We start from the raw sequence: 13676 nt of genomic DNA, 5'->3' as shown, positions 1-13676 counted from the left end.
GAACGAGGTGAGGATCCTGGCCAGAGAGGGTGAAGCAGAGAAAGACATCACCCGACAAGAGGGCCTTGAAGGCTGGTTTTGGAAGGGGGACACAAACCCGATGGGAGGCCCGATTCCAGGGAGAAAGATCTCACCACCAGAACCTGGGGATGTGTAGACCCCACCAGAGCAGGTGCCTTACCTGCGATATAACCTAGGCTGTGAATGTTTTTGCATTCCAGAGACTATTGTTTATGGTGTTTCCTGTCCTCATAGTGTGGGATTCCTTGTTCCTTTAACCTTTTCAATTTTTCCCTTATTCTTTTTACAGTTGCTGTTTAATAAATTGTATGTGGCTTAAACTCAATGTACTGATCACTGGGGAAGTGAGCACCCTGGAGTGGGGACACTCTAGCTCTTGTGTGACCCATGACGAGACTGGGGATTAAGTCCCCCCACCCAGGATCCGGGGCCCAGCCTTATCATGGGTAGGTACGAGGACTCTGCCACATAGGAGAGAGGAAGAGGAGACCTCAAGGTCAGGCAGGCATCCAGGTAAAGGGAGTTGGTGCTGACTCAGATCCTTTTGCCATCCAGTTCCACTGGGGTAGTATAGAAGGCAGGAAAATTCCCCATGGTAGCAGGACCATTCCCCTGCTTCCATGTGGAATACAGGGAGCATTGATAACACTACTCCTTTCCATTTATTGAGAGAGCAAGAACGATCCAATCTGTGCGTATCGTCTAATCTGAAAGATTCATTCACACTTTTAAATTTTTGGTTTAGTTGAAATCATTTTGCTGCATAATGAGTTTGAGGCAGACATCTCTAAAGAATGTCTGTGAGCCTGTGGATATATTTTGCTAGGTATTTTTTGAAGTAAAGACCCAAGGCACTTTTCCCTTTTTCCAAATTCTGAAGTGCCATTTTTGTTTTTTGTGTTTTTTGTTTAACACTATAGAAAGATGTAGGTTTTTTAATTAGTTTCAAAGATAGAAAAATTTTATAATTGGCAATACCTATGTAGATACCTAGTAAATACCTTGATAAAACTGTAGGAGGCTGTGAAAAGATCAAGCAAATAGAGTTGAATGTAGAACCCATGCCTCCTCCTCTTGAAGTTAATTGGATTTTTGCCAATGACTTCAGTTGAGAGCAGAAGCAAGCCCGTAAGTAACTTTTGTGCAGTATTCGGAAACATGTAATAAAATGATGTTTGACTGAAGTTACATGTTTTCAGGGTTAAGTATGATGTTACTGGAAAAATGAAGGCACGGTTAAATCATGAAAATGAATGGGAAATTTTAAACATCACAATTTTAAACCAAGAGTGCTAACAGCAAATCAAATAGGAGATTAGTTGAGACTAAGCCAAATGCTGCTCTTTTTGATCCCTGCTTCACTTCATTGAAAATACCCATCTGAGAGGATTTGGACCACTGAGTGCAAAAACTTTAACAAATATTTTAGCTGACATCAGAAACAGTATGGATAGTCCATTCACTGTTGTGAAGCTGCAGGGAAGTTAGAGGGAGCAGACAAAGACATTTTTATAGATAAGACAAATCGGTAAGATGTCCATAACTTTGATTATATTGAGATCTTGAATTACTTAGATGTTACTTATAGGTCACCAGTTCAAATCTTGTCCCAGGAGACTGGTAGTGGGAAGTTATTAGCAATTGGCAGGTGTTCATTTGCCAGTATGAAACCAGTTGAGGCCTGATCTAGCAATCCTTGCTAGATTCCTTAGTTTTTGCACTCCAGTCAGTGCTTAGGAGTCCACATTACAAAGACCATCACCAAAATTTACAGTATTTAAGCATCAGAGAGGCAAAGAATTAAATGGGCATGAAGACTCAACCACCTCTTTCTGCTTTAGTGGCAGTCTCTCGAGAACAGAGGTGTGGTGTGGTGTGCTGAGGAAACTTGCAAGGGCTACTGCTTCTGCAATTCCTTTTCTGTGGAGGAAAGAACAAAAAGGACCTCAGACTTCAGGATTATTGCTTATGCACCTTCCAAGAGGACTAATAACTCACTTATGGAGAAATTCATCCATGGTATAGAGAATCAGTCCTCAGGCTCCATCCCAGTTAAACACCATCTGGGGGTGGAGTGGGAAGAGGAGCATGGCAGTTGAAGTAGCCACACACCAGTGCTCCCAGATCCATATTTACTTAGATTCACTAGCCTCACTGCTCATGGGAAATGAAAGAGCTGCAACTACTATTCCAGCCATAAGCTTAATAGTAGCCAAGTGGGGAGAAGGGGTTGCACAACAATGGATCGAGGCCTCACCAGCTCCTTCACACCGCAGCCACATAGAAGTGTATATGTTGGTATATAGTAGATTTCAACATTAAAGAGATTGTAAGCTCTTCAAGCCGGGACCATCTTTTTGTTATGTGTTTGTACAGTGCCTAGCACAGTGGGTCCCTGATACTGGATTGGAATAGAAATGATTAAAAAGCATTTGTTATTTTTAATCATTTCAACAAGTTACTAAAATGTTGGTTGTGATAGTTACGCAAACTATGTTTCTAAAGGGTAGCCTAGGACTGTTTTCTTCCACAGGTTGTTTGTCTACATAGTCAAATTAATTTCTGGGCCTGAGTCCAGAATACAGTCAAGTATTGTATGATAAGGTTGAAATTGAAGAGTATTTTGGCATTTAGTGTCCTTAACTCTGAAATGCATATGAACATATGTAGTAAAGGAAGTGAAACAACAGCTTTTATTTAACAAAGTGTCTAATGGAATTTTACTGTGAATGAGAAATCCATGAGAGGAAAAAAAAAAATTAAGAACAGTTGGAGACACTACAATTAAAATTCAAGTTAGGACCAGGTTGGTAAAAAGACAGAGGTCGATATCCTGATACCATGATGTATTGAATGCCCTTAACTCCTATAGCTGAGAGCCATCAGTATCATTGATTTAAATGGGAGGTGAGGGTCCTTAGCACCTCAAGTGCAGGACCCAATATAGGGATATAAGTAACTCTTGACAGAAATGAAAAGAAAATACAGTAAAATTGACAAAATATTTCTGTTTGTGTTCAGTTTTCAATAAATTGAAGATAAATGAGAAGTTTGGTCCACTAAAAAGGAAAGTGAGGAACCTGACACAGGAGATAAAGAAATGGGGAACTTGTTAAAAAGACAGGTACAGATACGGCAAAAGTTTACTCACATGAATATTCTTATTGATGTGTAAGCAGTGAGTATATATCAATAAACATCTCTTCTGATGGAGGATTCGCATGATCATATTTAACTATTTATTTTTAGATGAGAGCGATTCAGTGCAAGAACCATATTTCCTGGTATGGTAGAGAAATTAAACATATATACTCAACATTAAAAGCTAGAAATGAGTCCTATGCAGGTAACAATGAAACCAGTGAAATCAAGGTTTATTCTTTTTGAAAAATAGATGAAGTACCATGCACATTTCATATATATCACAGATTTCCTTTATGGAAAAGTCTTATAAAATCTAATAGGCATAAGCATCCAGCACCAGCTACAGTTGAGGGTGCAGGGTACTCCCTGGTATACCCAGGGCATTCCTGCACTGGGCCCAGATCTACCTGTTTTTGGAAATAAGCCCAGTAGAATCATAGAATCATAGAATAACAGGGTTGGAAGGGACCCCAGAAGGTCATCTAGTCCAACCCCCTGCTCGAAGCAGGACCAATTCCCAGTTAAATCATTCCAGCCAGGGCTTTGTCAAGCCTGACCTTAAAAACCTCTAAGGAAGGAGATTCTACCACCTCCCTAGGTAACGCATTCCAGTGTTTCACCACCCTCTTAGTGAAAAAGTTTTTCCTAATATCCAATCTAAACCTCCCCCACTGCAACTTGAGACCATTACTCCTCGTTCTGTCATCTGCTACCATTGAGAACAGTCTAGAGCCATCCTCTTTGGAACCCCCTTTCAGGTAGTTGAAAGCAGCTATCAAATCCCCCCTCATTCTTCTCTTCTGCAGGCTAAACAATCCCAGCTCCCTCAGCCTCTCCTCATAACTCATGTGTTCCAGTCCCCCTAATCATTTTTGTTGCCCTTCGCTGGACTCTCTCCAATTTATCCACATCCTTCTTGAAGTGTGGGGCCCAAAACTGGACACAGTACTCCAGATGAGGCCTCACCAATGTCGAATAGAGGGGAACGATCACGTCCCTCGATCTGCTCGCTATGCCCCTACTTATACATCCCAAAATGCCATTGGCCTTCTTGGCAACAAGGGCACACTGCTGACTCATATCCAGCTTCTTGTCCACTGTCACCCCTAGGTCCTTTTCCGCAGAACTGCTGCCTAGCCATTCGGTCCCTAGTCTGTAGCTGTGCATTGGGTTCTTCCGTCCTAAGTGCAGGACCCTGCACTTATCCTTATTGAACCTCATCAGATTTCTTTTGGCCCAATCCTCCAATTTGTCTAGGTCTTTCTGTATCCTATCCCTGCCCTCCAGCGTATTTACCACTCCTCCCAGTTTAGTATCATCCGCAAATTTGCTGAGAGTGCAATCCACACCATCCTCCAGATCATTTATGAAGATATTGAACAAAACCGGCCCCAGGACCGACCCTTGGGGCACTCCACTTGATACCGGCTGCCAACTAGATATGGAGCCATTGATCACTACCCATTGAGCCCGACAATCTAGCCAGCTTTCTACCCACCTTGTAGTGCATTCATCCAGCCCATACTTCCTTAACTTGCTGACAAGAATACTGTGGGAGACCGTGTCAAAAGCTTTGCTAAAGTCAAGAAACAATACATCCACTGCTTTCCCTTCATCCACAGAACCAGTAATCTCATCATAAAAGGCGATTAGATTAGTCAGGCATGACCTTCCCTTGGTGAATCCATGCTGGCTGTTCCTGATCACTTTCCTCTCATGCAAGTGCTTCAGGATTGATTCTTTGAGGACCTGCTCCATGATTTTTCCAGGGACTGAAGTGAGGCTGACTGGCCTGTAGTTCCCAGGATCCTCCTTCTTCCCTTTTTTAAAGATTGGCACTACATTAGCCTTTTTCCAGTCATCCGGGACTTCCCCGGTTCGCCACGAGTTTTCAAAGATAATGGCCAATGGCTCTGCAATCACAGCCGCCAATTCCTTCAGCACTCTCGGATGCAACTCGTCCGGCCCCATGGACTTGTGCACGTCCAGCTTTTCTAAATAGTCCCTAACCACCTCTATCTCCACAGAGGGCTGGCCATCTCTTCCCCATTTTGTGGTGCCCAGCGCAGCAGTCTGAGAGCTGACCTTGTTTGTGAAAACAGAGGCAAAAAAAAGCATTGAGTACATTAGCTCTTTCCACATCCTCTGTCACTAGGTTGCCTCCCTCATTCAGTAAGGGGCCCACACATTCCTTGGCTTTCTTCTTGTTGCCAACATACCTGAAGAAACCCTTCTTGTTACTCTTGACATCTCTGGCTAGCTGCAGCTCCAGGTGCGATTTGGCCCTCCTGATAACATTCCTACATGCCCGAGCAATATTTTTATACTCTTCCCTGGTCATATGTCCAACCTTCCAGTTCTTGTAAGCTTCTTTTTTATGTTTAAAATCCGCTAGGATTTCACCATTAAGCCAAGCTGGTCGCCTGCCATATTTACTATTCTTTCGACTCATTGGGATGGTTTGTCCCTGTAACCTCAACAGGGATTCCTTGAAATACAGCCAGCTCTCCTAGACTCCTTTCCCCTTCATGTTAGTCCCCCAGGGGATCCTGGCCATCCGTTCCCTGAGGGAGTCGAAGTCTGCTTTCCTGAAGTCCAGGGTCTGTATCCTGCTGCTTACCTTTCTTCCCTGCGTCAGGATCCTGAACTCAACCAACTCATGGTCACTGCCTCCCAGATTCCCATCCACTTTTGCTTCCCCCACTAATTCTACCCGGTTTGTGAGCAGCAGGTCAAGAAAAGCGCCCCCCCTAGTTGGCTCCTCTAGCACTTGTGCCAGGAAATTGTCCCCTACGCTTTCCAAAAACTTCCTGGATTGTCTATGCACCGCTGTATTGCTCTCCCAGCAGATATCAGGAAAATTAAAGTCACCCATGAGAATCAGGGCATGCGATCTAATAGCTTCCGTGAGCTGCCGGAAGAAAGCCTCATCTACCTCATCCCCCTGGTCCGGTGGTCTATAGCAGACTCCCACCACTACATCACTCTTGTTGCACACACTTCTAAACTTAATCCAGAGACACTCAGGTTTTTCTGCAGTTTTGTACCGGAGCTCTGAGCAGTCATACTGCTCCCTTACATACAGGGCTACTCCCCCACCTTTTCTGCCCTGTCTGTCCTTCCTGAACAGTTTATAACCATCCATGACAGTACTCCAGTCATGTGAGTTATCCCACCAAGTCTCTGTTATTCCGATCACGTCATAGTTCCTTGACATCACCAGGACCTCCAGTTCTCCCTGCTTGTTTCCAAGGCTTTGTGCATTTGTATATAAGCACTTGAGATAACCTGTTGATCGCCCCTCATTCCCAGTATGAGGCAGGAGCCCTCCCCTCACAGACATTCCTGCCTGTGCTTCCTCCCGGTATCCCGCTTTCCCACTTACCTCAGGGCTTTGGTCTCCTTCCCCCGGTGAACCTAGTTTAAAGCCCTCCTCACTAGGTTAGCCAGCCTGCTGGCAAAGATGCTCTTCCCTCTCTTCGTAAGATGGAGCCCGTCTCTGCCCAGCACTCCTCCTTCATGGAACACCATCCCATGGTCAAAGAAACCAAAGCCTTCTCTCCGACACCACCTGCGTAGCCATTCGTTGACTTCCACGATTCGACGCTCCCTACCTAGGCCTTTTCCTTCCATGGGGAGGATGGACGAGAATACCACTTGCGCCTCCAACTCCTTTATCCTTCTTCCTAGAGCCACATAGTCCGCAGTGATCCGCTCAAGGTCATTCTTGGCAGTATCATTGGTGCCCACGTGGAGAAGCAGGAAGGGGTAGAGATCCGAGGGCTTGATGAGTCTCGGCAGTCTCTCCGTCACATCGTGAATCTTAGCCCCTGGCAAGCAGCAGACTTCTCGGTTTTCCCTGTCAGGGCGGCAGATAGATGACTCAGTCCCCCGGAGGAGAGAGTCCCCGACCACCACCACCTGCCTTCTCCTCTTGGGAGTGGTGGTCGTGGAACTCCCAACCTCAGGACATAGCATCTCATGCCTTCCAACCAGCGGAGTCTCCTTCTGCTTTCTCGCCCCAGACATATCATCTGGTCCACCCTCCGCAACGATACCAGTCCCAGGCAAACTCCTGCTGTGTGCTGCTCTGCTGTCCCCGCTGCTCAGCTGGTTCTCCGCCGCTCAGCTGGTTCGCGAAGCTCTGGCTATTTTTTTTTTTAAATCATCCTGGCTGGGATGATTTAACTGGGAATTGGTCCTGCTTCGAGCAGGGGGTTGGACTAGATGACCTTCTGGGGTCCCTTCCAACCCTGATATTCTATGATTCTATGTTGCCTATCTTTGCAGTTTTGAGTTTCTTCTCAGATTCTAGTTTCTCTCTCTATTATTTTACAAAAATGCCCTTCTTGCAATGAGCTGGGGTTTAAGAATTGCTCTTGATTACTTCATGCTTTTTAATCACTCCACTGCAAAACAGTAACAAAGTTACTTGATCCATCTGTTCATCAACAGTCATAGCTTAGTTAAGAATGAAGAACAAAATATCTGAATGAGTCTTCGGTATCTGAATCACTACTTTTTTATTCTTTCTTTTTAGTCTTATTTGACCTATGTTCTAGAATTACTTCATTTCTTCGTCTCATCTGTGTGTCTGTGAACTTCTACTCACACAGTTAACAAATATGTTTAGAGCTTTACCTTGGTTGGCTTTACCTTGAAGATTTGCAATTTGCATTGGCTTTTCAACATATGAATTTTATTTTTCACATAGACTTCGATAGAACATAGATGCTTTAGATACCTTTATTCATTAATCAACATTTCCTATTTAAAATAAAAATGCATTATTCTGTCATTTGTGATTATGCTCTCCTAGCAACTTTCTTGAACTGGAACTTGTCATTTCAATGGGTCTATGTCCAGAAAGCTTTAGATAGCTAAAACTGGATAGATGATTCTCTGAATAGTTTAATCCTTTCCTCTGTATGGTATAACTTAAATTTCTTACTTAAGGGGTTGATGTCTTTCATTTCAATACCCTAATGATAGAATATAACGTTAAGTGTTCATTTCATATGTAAACATAAACTACAACACAAAAAGTAAAAAGGGAAGTTCTTTTCCCACAAATTCAGGAACTTGTAATTAACAGTCTGGTTGTTTTTCAGTCCGAAAACTCTGGTGAGGCATAGAAAATGCTTTTGTTTGCTGTATCAGGGCTCAGACCTATAATCCACTGACATGTATAACATTGTTTTTATTAATTTTAAAATCCATATTTTGTGGGTGTTGTCATCAGTGTCAGCTACGCATTTTCTACATCTGGGCCTCATTCTCCTTCCACGTTCAATGGTGTGAATCAGAGTAACTTCAGTGAAGTAAATCGAGTAACACCAGTGTAAAACAAATGGACAAAGAGAATCCGACCTACAAATTGCATAAAGTTCAGTATTGACCCTGGTCATATATTTTATTGCCTGTATTATTTCTGGGATTGCGTTAGGGGCAGGAAGTATGTCATTGTAATCCTCAGTGAGCATATTGAGGTTTATAAGTTTGCAATACAGCTAAATTTCCTTTCCATTTTTTTCCAGCTCAAAGGAAGGTAATGTTTGATAATTCATCTCCAGTTCCTTTTAACTTTCCCCTTCTGTCTCTGAACACGCATCGTTACGATTCTCTTATTCCTTTGCTACTTTAATTTTATGTTGTTATACTAGCTTTGTTATACAACTAATATTAACATTGCTTAGCATAATATATATGTTTTTTCTGTTTGTCCATTTGTCAAAATTTACAGGGTTAGACATTCTCTGAAAGATCTGACTATACATTTCATTAAACAGACACTATCCGTTTGTGTTTCTGCACTAGTTTCTTTAATTTCTTCTCTAGATTTTTTCCTGGCTTGAATCCTGAGTTTCCTTTTCACGATTGATATTCAGTTCCTCAGGCTCATCTTCAAGGCATTCAATAAAATTCATTTTCAGCCCACGGAATTTTCATGTACATAAATTATTCTAACTTACTTTCTAAGTGTAAATTAAATGCATGATATTTTATTACTTGAGTATTAATGAGACTTCACGCCTTCTATCATGCTAACCTCCCTTATCCCATCATGCTATACCTGGAAGATTCTCCCTGTCCTCATTTGCCATGTGCCCTTTTTTTCTTCAAATCCCTCCTTAAAACTTCTCTCTTCAATTATTCCCTCCTTCCTTTCATTCCTCTTTAATAATCCACAGAATCTCCTTCTCCTGGACCATAATCTTGTATTTTGTCTTGTATATATTTGGCTCATTTTATCAAAATTATGTAAGCTCTTTTGGTCCAGCAGTATTGTTTATGGCTCGTGTGGTATTGGGAACTATATCTTTAAGTGGGTTATGTTCCAAGACAGGGCGTCTAGATGAGGGGTGCTGAAGAAGCCCCAGTTCTGTTATGCAGAGGCAGTTGAATCTGCGTCACTGAACAAAGAGGATCCTTTCAAGCAGCTTGTGCCCAGAGTGATTACTCAACACTACTGCTCTGATCCTGCAATCTGGTGCACATTGACAGAGTATGACACCTGCGCAATAGCTGAGCAACATCCATGTTTATGGTGCTATACCAATGTATTTAAAAATAATAATTCATAACCTTCTCTGTGTATATTGTTAGAGAGTAATGAAATCTCCAGCATAATTGGTCCATCATCCAATAGATGTATACAACCCCTTTGCTTCACTTGTATGTTTAATGATTTAGGCTTAGATCCGCAAAGGTACTTGTGTGCCTAGGTCCCAATTTTAGGCACTATTGTGAGCCATAAAACCCCTGTTCAGCATTTACCTAACCCTGTAGGTGCCTAAACTCACTTGGCACCTAAATTTGGCCCTAGTCACCTAAGTTTCTGCATGTTGGCATGCACACTGTTGCCTCACTCTAGATACTTGTCTCCTATCTAAGCCCCAGTGCAATCCATGAACTGAGGTGCTCCTCCACCTATTTTCCCAATCTCACCCACAGGGCCCGATCTGATAGGCATGCTCAGAGGCTGCCTATCAGATCGGGTCCCATTCGAAATAATAGTGATGCCAGTGTCTATGTTATAACTTTAAGCCTGGTGGTGAGAGCACTCATTTGGGATGTGGGAAACCCAAATGCAGTTTCCTCCTCTACCTCCTCGGAGGCCTGTCTTGGTTGATGTAGAAGAAAAGGCCACCCGCATTAGATATGCACAGCATTGTCCCCCCTCTCTGCAATCCGGTGGAAGCCCCTTTGCCTAAGCTCCATAAAGCTTTGGAATGTAACCATGACAGGAGGGGCCAGCTGTTCTCTGCAGCATTATACCTGCTGAAAATGTAGATTTTTGTGTGAAAATCTGATCAAGAGTCAGTACTGCTTGAAGCAGTATTAACTTCCACTGAACTTTCTCTTTTGCTGCTGCTAATGACTACAGGGGGAATCTATCCAGGAAAGAGAGGAGTCAGAGAAGCAGCAATGAAAGCATGCAGTTCTCTTCATACAGAATCTAAAGATGATGGAGATGGGGCTTCACCTATGGGCTAACTACTTCTACTGAAGAGAAGATCTGACAGAAATATTAGATCAATTGAAGTCAATGGCAAACTCCCATTGACTGCAGTAGAGCTGGGATTTAACACCTCATGGCGTTTCCTAGGCCTATTGTTACCTTCTGCAGGTATTTCCATGGTGGGGTACAACGTAGCCCTTAGAAATTATGGAGTGATCAACACAGGAATGAGTATGGTGAGATTTTAGAGATAACAAAAAAAAGGAGTCCCATAGATGCAAGTATTGTTACATGTCATCTAATTTGCTACGCCACCCTGTTGAATCAAACCAGTTTACACTCTGTTTAGTTACTCTGTCCATTTCTATTTATTGTTGAGACCACAACTGCATTGAAAATCCTGTGGTTATAAATACAATATATGGGAAGATCGGTACCATATTAAATATATCAAAACTGAGGACATAGAAATGAGGACATATATGTTAATAAATATGGATCTGAGATGAGATCTTGGCCCCACTGAAGATCACAAAACTCCTGTTCACTTCAGTGGGGTCAGGATTTCCCCCATTACCTGTGTTGTAATAGTTACGGATCTCCTTCAGAATCTGTATCTGTATTTTCATGAACAAATTGTATATAACTTTTATATTAAATGTTGTTTTACATATGCACCTAACTTTAGCATTATTAAATGAACTCTTCCTTAGATGCAAGGTGAATCTTGTGTAGACATTTTATTCCCTAATTTTTCCCCTCCCCCCAGATACTATACATCTTGCCTTTCAGTGGGGGAATTGAGAACTTGTATATTCCAGGATACTGTTTGCAGAACTTGGGGCCACTGTGATGATGTATGTGAGTTAAGAATACTCAAGATGCAGGACTGGATCCTAGATTTTGTTCCACTACTTTGTGCAAGTTTAGGGAGTTGTTCTTCCATGACAATGTATTCAGAGTGGCAGCCATAGTGAAGGCAGAGAGAAAAATAATCAAACAGCTATATATACTTACTTAATTTTGCAGCTTTTTTTTTCAAATTCTTGGAAGTGAGAATTGGACTTACCGGCAGAACCCAATAATAAGGGTTGATCATTTACAATACGTCTATGCTACCCGCCGCATTGGCGGGTAGTGATCAATCTATCGGGGATTGTTTTATTGTGTCTAGTGTAGAGGCGATAAATTGATCCCCGATCGCTCTGCCGTCGACTCCTGTACTCCACCGTGGCAAGAGGCGGAAGCGGAGTCGACGGGGGAGCAGTGGCAGTCGACCCCGCACTGTGAGGATGTGAGGTAAGTCGACCTAAGATATGTCAACTTCAGCTATGCTATTCTCGTAGCTGAAGTTGCGTATCTTAGGTCGATCCCACCCCCTAGTGTAAAACAGGCCTAAGTTGAACCTAGTAGACATAATGGATGATGAAACAATGACTTGTATTCTTTTCTTTTGTAAGCCTCTGAAAAAGTCCTGATTTATACAGAACAGAAGAGTATGAATCTATGTAAATCATCCTATGTAAAAAGAAAAGGAGTACCTGTGGCACCTTAGAGACTAACCAATTTATTTGAGCATAAGCTTTCGTGAGCTACAGCTCACTTCATCGGATTCACGAAAGCTTATGCTCAAATAAATTGGTTAGTCTCTAAGGTGCCACAAGTACTCCTTTTTGCAGACACAGACTAACACGGCTGCTACTCTGAAGCCCATCCTATGTAAGTTGTTGGGCATTCTGTAACACTCCATAATAGTATCCCTATATCTTAAGCTCATAAGGCACAATATGATTACACATGGCTTGTGACTGAGGCTATATTTAGGCCTGCCATTGCCGTGTTCACTTTGTCAAATAACTTTGAATTTAGACCTGGTATAGCTTTCAAAATTGAATGCGCTAGCTATCTAGTTCTATCTGTCCTCTGAAATCCCTGAGATTCTTAAACATTGGTGTCTAAACTTGTTCTCTAGGCCTTTACATATGTTGCAACCTTAACATTTTTAATATAGCATTTTGTATAGAACTTCAAAAATATTGAACAATTTAGTTAAAGAACAAGAAGGTAGGAGCTGAAACAAATGACTCCACTTTCATTACTGGATCCAGTTATTATTATTTATTATTGTAGCACCTAGGAGTTCTAGTCAAGTCATGAACCTCATTGTGCGAGATGCTGGATAGCCACAGAATAAGAAGACAGTCCCTACCCCAAAGAGCAAACCAGTTAAAAATTACCTACTTGTCTCTCACAATAATAAATAAAAAAAATAACATAAAAACAACCTCTGTAGAATTTCTTTTGCTGACTTTATCCATGTATTCCACTACTATTAGCTTCTTCTCTGAGGGAAAAATTTAGCTCTGATGTTTGCAGACCCAAGCCTTGGAGTCATGCCTCCTGCCATCTTGAACAGTTTTCTCATATCTGCCCCAACTCCCCACACCAATCGCACCTGAAATTATCCTTTCCCTTGCCTATCGCCATTAATTTTTCTCTTTGTGTGCTATCAGACTTAACTATGTGACTGCATCACTTGATATAGTGAAGTAGTTTTACGATACATTCTATATAAAAGATACTCCACAATATACAGTTATGTTGTATAGCTTTTGGGCACTTGACTTTGTCTTTTAGTTCTTTCTTTCTCACTGGGTGAATGTGAAATTTTGTCAGTAGTATTTGTTGTTTAGTATTTGTTTATTAAAATTAATTAGAGAATATCAATCTCTTAAAGAATGACAATGAGTAGGTGATAATTGGAAATTTCTTTATTTTGACACCTTTGTAATACTTTACTAGTGGCATTACAAACTCCCTAACTGTAGGACTGAAGAAGAACTATACAAACATGTTACTTTTTGGGTAACCAGTGGATAATAGAGGACTTTTTCTTTCCAACTAGTTATTCACTTGCATACTTGCAAGTAAGTTGATAGCCTGCATAAGAAAGTAAAGAATGGCAGACTGATTACTTTATGGTTATTTTGCAAAACTGATGAGACAGCAAATGATATGCAATCCTATTACAAAGACTAAGCACAGCTTC

Source organism: Lepidochelys kempii, chromosome 2 (assembly GCF_965140285.1).
Source record: "Lepidochelys kempii isolate rLepKem1 chromosome 2, rLepKem1.hap1, whole genome shotgun sequence".
NCBI classification, from domain to species: domain Eukaryota; kingdom Metazoa; phylum Chordata; order Testudines; family Cheloniidae; genus Lepidochelys; species Lepidochelys kempii.
The sequence above is the reverse complement of the archived record's forward strand: the minus strand, read 5'-3'. Positions refer to the sequence as shown.